Raw genomic sequence first — 7,206 nt, 5'->3', positions numbered from 1 at the left:
GCCTCCGCACAAACTTGATCACAAACGCTGTTTCCATTTTGTTGGATGTACGCAACATATATTGTTGGAAAGCTGACATAATATCTTAAGGTCACACACTACGCGCGCAAATACAAAGGAAGGTGATATTTCTCCCGGAGGCAGTGTGGGGTGCAGGGGCGTAAGCCACAATAGTCATATTTAAAAGTTTTCAAATTATTATTAATAGTAATACAATTTCTATTTATTATTAAACGCTGATATAATTATTATGTGTACTACTACTACAAATGACTGCAAGGTAAAATATGACAAGCCTTGATAATAGTACTAAACAAAATAAAATTGTAAGTTAAATTAGTACAGTAGTACTACGAAGCCTAAAACATCATTCTATATCCAATAGGTACTAAAGTTTCGATTGAGGCCGAAATATAAGTCACCAAAGCCTACACTTTTTTTCAGCAGCTCCTACGACGATATAGTACGTGTGTGCTAACTAACGCGTACACAGGCAGCGCCCTTTGCGTGGCCTAGCATACCGCAGCTGAAAATCAGAGCAAAATGAAATATAAACGGTGGTTTTAAGTACGATGTGTAGTCCACATACAGTGTGTACAAAACACAATGCCGATTTTAGCCAATGGGGGCCGCCTTCGCTGGGCTCGACAGCTTTTTAGCGAATCGAGGCCGCCTTCGCTGCGCTCGACAGCTTTTTAGCGAATCGAGGCCGCCTTCGCTGTGCTCGTCAGCCAGTAGAGCGCCCGCATTTGCGTTACATTTTAGAACCCTACCCTCGGACGGACTGACGGACTGACGCAGAGCACACTCCACTAGAGGGGTAAGACTAGCCGTTCGCCGCCGCTACGCGGCGGAGTGGCATGGTTTGTTGGAGATAAGGTGGCCGCAATTTTAAGTACTTCGTGTGTTGTGTGCTTTCAGTCTGATCTTGTACCCCGAGGCTTCGGCCATCCCCGTGCGATGTTGTGTCGTGTACTTAAAACACCTGTCATTTCGTAGTCTCATGTGGCAGTGTACGGTATCGTTAATTCGTACGCGTCCGTTGCTCCGTACTACTGGTTGGCGTCTATGTTCCTCCGTGGATATTGCCCTTTTCCGTTAATGCGCTCTCTCTTTTGGGCTCATGCTTTTCAGTAGTACAACACCCTTTCGTGGCTGCTAGTTATTCCGTGTTCCCAAGGTCTTGAGTGGGTTTACAGGTTTAGTGGTCCATATTCATTCATGGTCCATGGCGTCTCATCGACGGCACCCTCGCCGACGGGTGCTATTCCGTAGTTATCTGGATCCGTCCCCTGTGTAACGTGCTCTCCTGGTGTGACTTCATCGACCGCGTTATCGCGCTATCATGCGAGCGCAGTATAATTCTGCTATCCTGTGCCTTCGTGCTCGCGTAGTGCATCTGTGTTTCCCGTGTTATTATATTCAACAATGGCATACTGATCCACGTTGTGCAATCGTGATATCCAAAAGCGCCCCCCCGGTGCTTCCGTGGCTGATCTGCCGCCCGTGCAATCGTGGAATCGCCTTTTGTGGCTCCGCGATTTGCCGTCTATAACTCCCGTTGCTGCGTGTTATCTCACGGTTTAGTGGCTGGACCACCGTCCGTGCAATCGTATTATCTCGCGGTATCGTGGTTGGTCTGTCGTCCGAGCTATTGTGAGCTACCGTAACACTGTGCTCCGTGGCTTGGCTCTACCCTGGTATCGTGCTCCAATGCTCGGTGATTTCCCGCTTATGCTCTCCTGTGGCTTTGTGTTAGATTCATCGTCTGTGCTTCATGTTCTACCGTGGTGTTATGGAAGAATTGCTTTCCGTGCACCTTACCGTTTCCGTGGCCCGTGTTTTTCAGCATGTTGGGGTGTCATTACTTCAGTTACTTTCCGCGATCCATACGCTCCCATCATATTCTTGCCATTCCAAGTTTTCATGGTAGCGTGCTCGTCCGTGGTTCGTGCTTTTCAGAATGGCTAGCTGCCTTCATTAATTTAGTCCTTTTTCAACGTCCGTGGCCTTCTGTGCTTCGTGTTCTTCCCTCTACCCCATCGTGTACATAGTGTGCGCCGGTGTTCCTCTGTGTTTCGTGTTCTTGTTTATCCACTTGCCTCCGCGCTAATTCAATCGTAAACGCTGTTTTTATTTTGTTTGAAGTATGCTACATATCGTGGTGAAAAGTGCGCACAATCTCTTAAGGTCGTACACTACGCGCGCGAATACAAAGGAATACGATCCTTTTTTATCGGCGGCGGAGTGGTGTACATGGTTATGTGGGTTGGGATGGTGGGAAGCCACTATATTCACATTTTAAAAGTGTTCGAATATTTAATATTAGTAATAAATTGTGCATCTTTATCTAACGCAAATATAATACCGGTACTTTGGTTTAAATTGATTAGTATTAGTAATAACATGCGTTTTTTTCTTGCGCAACTAATTAATTTTTGTTAGACTGCTATAAACGTCTGCAAGAAAAATATGAAGTTCTCAAAACATAGTATTACTCAAAAGTTTTGTAAGTTTTATTATTTAAAAGTACTACGAAGCCTAAAATATCATTATATATCCTATAAGTACTAAAGTTTCGATTGAGGCCGAAATATGAGTCACCAAATCCTACAACTTTTTTCAACAGCTCCTACGACGATATTGTATGTGTGTGCACGTCGGCGCCTCCTATTAATGCTAATTAACGCGTGCACAGGCAGCGCCCTTCGCGTGGCCTTGCATACCGCAGCTGAAAATGAAAGCAAAATGAAATTTGAGTGGTGCTTGTAAGTACGATGTGTTGACCACATATAATATGTACACCACATATCACAATTTTAGCGAATCGAAGCCGCCTTCGCTGCGCTCGGCAGCCAGTAGAACGCCCGCATTAGCGTTACAATTTAGAACCCTACCCTCGGACGGACTGACGGACTGACGCAGAGCACACTCCACTAGAGGGGTAAGACTAGCCGTTCGCCGCCGCTACGCGGCGGAGTGGCATGGTTTGTTGTAGATGTAGTGGCCACGAATTTAAGTGCTTCGTGGTGTCGCGTGTTTTGTGAGCGTCGATCACCCAGTAGATCTTAGCTTCGTGCACTTAGCGACTTACCTTTCCGAGTCTCATCCGGCCCCGTATAATATCGTTGTTTGGTACGCTTTAGTTACCCTGTACTACAGGTTGGATGTCATGTTCTACAGTGGAGGCGCTCTTCCGTGATATTTTTGGCTTCGTGGTTCCCTGCTCACCCGTGGCCCAGGCTGCTTAGTGATTGTCCTAGATTTGTGAACTCATTCTCTCACGGTGCTTAGTGGGTTGTGTGCTAGCCCTTTTGGTGTCATGTGCTCCCGTAGCACGACCCTCTTTCGTGGCTGCTAGATATTCCGTGTTCTCAAGGGCTTACGTGTATACACAGGCATCGTGTCCATGATCATTCATGGGTCGATAGCATTCCATTTTTGGTACCCTCGCCAATGGGTGATTTTACGAAGTTTTCTGTCACCTGTGTGCCGCGCACCCCTGTGGTGGCTTCATCTACCGCGTTGTCGCGCTATCGTGCAATCACAATGTGGTTATGCTGTTTTTTGCTATCGTGATTGCATAGTATATATGTTTTGCCAATGTTATCGCGCTCTACGATGGTTCCGTGTTCGCGGTGTGCAATCTTGGTCTCCAGAAGCGTTTCCCCGCGATTTTGTGGCTGGTCGGCCGTCCGGGTAAACGTGTTTTAATAAAGTATCGTCTTCAGTGGTCCGGCGATCTCATGCTCTACTGTGCTATCGTGCTCAGTGGCTCGGTGATTTCCCGTGGCTGCTTGCTCTTCCATGTTTTAGTGGCTGTTCCATCGTTCATGCTATCGTGCAATCGCTTGGTGTCGCGGCTGGTCTGTCCTCCAAGCTCTCGTTATCTACAGTAGTATCGCGCTCCCCAGTGAGATCCGTTTTCACCCTGGTATCGTGCTCCAATACTCGGTGATTTCTCTTTTTTGGTCTCCCGCGGCTTTATGCCTGGTCCGTCGACCGTACTCCGTGCTCTACCGTGGTGCTATCGGAGAATTCCCCCCCTGATGCTCTCTTACCGCTACGTGTTCTACCGTGGCTTCGCCCCGTTGCTGGCTCTTTCGTAGCCCGTCTTTTCAGCATGCTGAGGTGTCTATGGATTTAGTTCCCTTCTGTGGCCCGTACGCTCCCGTCATATTCTTGTCGTTCTGTCCTGTTCATGGCTGCGTGCACTTCCATATTTCACGCTACGTAAAACATTTCGTGGTTTGCATCGGCTAAGGCTTCTATCTTTCGTGCTTCGTGTTGCTCTTCTATCCCATCCTGTACATAGTGTAGGTCGGTATTCCTTCGTGTTTCGTGTCCTTGCTTAGACATGTGCATCCGCGCCAACTTAATCACAAACGCTGTTCCCATTTTGCTTGATGTACACAACGTATATTGTTGGAAAGCTCACATAATATCTGAAGGTCGCACACTACGCGCGCAAATACAAAGGAAGACAATACTTTCTTACGGAGGTGCAGGGGTGTAAGCCACAATAGTCATATTCTAAGGTTTTCTTATTATTAATAATAGTAATACAATTACTATTTATTATTAAGCGCTGATATAGTTATTATGTGTACTACTACAAATGACTGCAAGCAAAAATATGCAAATTATTTGAATAGTACTAAGCAAAATAATATTGTAAGTTAAATTAGAACAACAGTACTACGAAGCCTAAAACATTATTCTATATCCAATAAGTACTAATCTGCCATTGAGGCCGAAATATAAGTCACCAAGGCCTACACGTTTTTTCAACAGCTCCTACGACGATATAGTACGTGTGTGCTCATCGGCGGCTTTTAATTATGCTAACTAACGCGCACACAGGCAGCGCCCTTTGCGTGGCCTTGCATACCGCAGCTGAAAATGAGAGCAAAATGAAAGTTCGTTAAGTACGATGTGTAGTCCACATACAGCAAGTACAGCACATAATGTCTGTTTTAGCCAATGAAGGCCGCCTTCACTGCGCTCGGCAGCTTTTTAGCGAATCGAGGCCGCCTTCGCTGCGCTCGACAGCTTTTTAGCGAATCGAGGCCGCCTTCGCTGTGCTCGTCAGCCAGTAGAGCGCCCGCATTTGCGTTACATTAATAAAACCTAGCCGCGGACGGACGTACGGACGGACAGACAACACACTCCACTAGAGGGGTAACTAGCCGTTCGCCGCCGCTACGCGGCGGAGTGGCATGGTTTGTTGGAGATAAGGTGGCCGCAATTTTAAGTACTTCGTGTGTTGTGTGCTTTCAGTCTGATCTTGTACCCCGAGGCTTCGGCCATCCCCGTGCGATGTTGTGTCGTGTACTTAAAACACCTGTCATTTCGTAGTCTCATGTGGCAGTGTACGGTATCGTTAATTCGTACGCGTCCGTTGCTCCGTACTACTGGTTGGCGTCTATGTTCCTCCGTGGATATTGCCCTTTTCCGTTAATGCGCTCTCTCTTTTGGGTTCATGCTTTTCAGTAGTACGACACCCTTTCGTGGCTGCTATTTTTCCGTGTTCCCAAGGTCTTGAGTGGGTTTACAGGTTTAGTGGTCCATATTCATTCATGGTCCATGGCGTCTCATCGACGGTACCCTCGCCGACGGGTGCTATTCCGTAGTTATATGGATCCGTCCCCCGTGTAACGTGCTCTCCTGGTGTGACTTCATCGACCGCGTTATCGCGCTATCATGCGAGCGCAGTATAATTCTGCTATCCTATGCTTTCGTGCTCGCGTAGTGCATCTGTGTTTCCCGTGTTATTATATTCAACAATGGCATACTGATCCACGTTGTGCAATCGTGATATCCAAAAGCGCTCCCCGGTGCTTCCGTGGCTGATCTGCCGCCCGTGCAATCGTGGAATCGCCTTTTGTGGCTCCGCGATTTGCTGTGGTGTAGCGGGATCAGCAAAATCTGCGAGATTGCCAGATCCAACTTACCAACTGCGCCCAGACACCGACTAACGGAGGGGGTCCCCCGATGATCCGTGTTCTGCTGAACTTTCCTCACCTTGTGTACCCGTCGGTAGGGCGGGATCTGCTCTCTCGGTAACTTTCGAAGAGTTCAAGTGGTGAAGCTTGAGTGTCTTGGCGAGACGTGGGGATGGGGTGGAGCAGCAGTGGAAAATCTTCACTCTGCGTCCGTGGATGGTTCCGTATCCTAAGCGAATATTCGAGCTTATGGATCCGGGGCCTAGATCGTGGATCTGGCCGTAGGGTTGCCTTGCGGGTGTGTTCCCTTGCCTTTGTGTTGTCCTTTAAGTCGTACTTGCCGCCTCCTGTGACGGGATCTTGAAAGTTGAGAGCCTCTAGGGTGTAACCGACCAAGTAGTAAATTCGGTTAACCTGTCGGATCTGCACGAGTGAAGGAAAAGCTCACTAGGTTGTAGGATCTGGCCAATGTATTATCCAGTTATCACTACCAACACTAGATTCGCAATTCCCAACCTTCTCGGAACTCGTACGGCCAATGTAGCTCCGGTTCTTGAGGGCAGGAAGGCACTTGCGTGATACTGTGCAAATTGAGGTCTTTATTTATTGAGTTAGTCCCTAGGGACGAAGTATACACGAAACTTGTCCGGGCCAATGCTCATCTCCGCTACGAATGTTCTGCGAGGCCAAATCCAATCCCCGTCGAAACGCTATACGTAGTTGATCTCCACTTGATGATCCCGTTAGGATTCCGTGCCCACTTGTTCTCTAGTTCGTGATCTTGATTACTCCATAGTGAGACCTGATGCTTGGCGGGCGAAGTAGACGCTGTCCTTGTCCAGGGCCAATGTTCACTCCTGTTACGGCGATCGCCCGAGGCCAAATCCAACCCCCGAGACGACTACAGGTCACTTGCCCTCCACAGTGCAAATTGAGGTCTGTATTGATATTTAAGCCTATACCTGCCTGGGTTTCTACCTTCTATGTCTTTCATCTGCTAAATCCCTTACCAGGCTCGGCTGCATGTCCCTTCTTCCCTTGACCCATCATCCCAGCTGTATTATCTTCAGATCCACCGGATCCGTGGGCGTAATCATTATGGGTTACCCCTATTATGCGTACACTCATGCAGGATCCAGGGTCGCTTTGGATCCACTTTCACTTTGAAAGTGTACACCTCCGTCGTGGACCCTGAGGCTCCTCCACTTCATGCAACATCAATCTCGTAACCCGGTCTAGTGATCTTCCACTGGTCCCCCCG

The sequence above is a fragment of the Phytophthora infestans genome, genomic scaffold (genome assembly GCF_000142945.1).
Source record: "Phytophthora infestans T30-4 supercont1.19 genomic scaffold, whole genome shotgun sequence".
NCBI classification, from domain to species: Eukaryota; Oomycota; class Peronosporomycetes; order Peronosporales; family Peronosporaceae; genus Phytophthora; species Phytophthora infestans.
Note: the sequence above shows the minus strand (reverse complement) of the source record.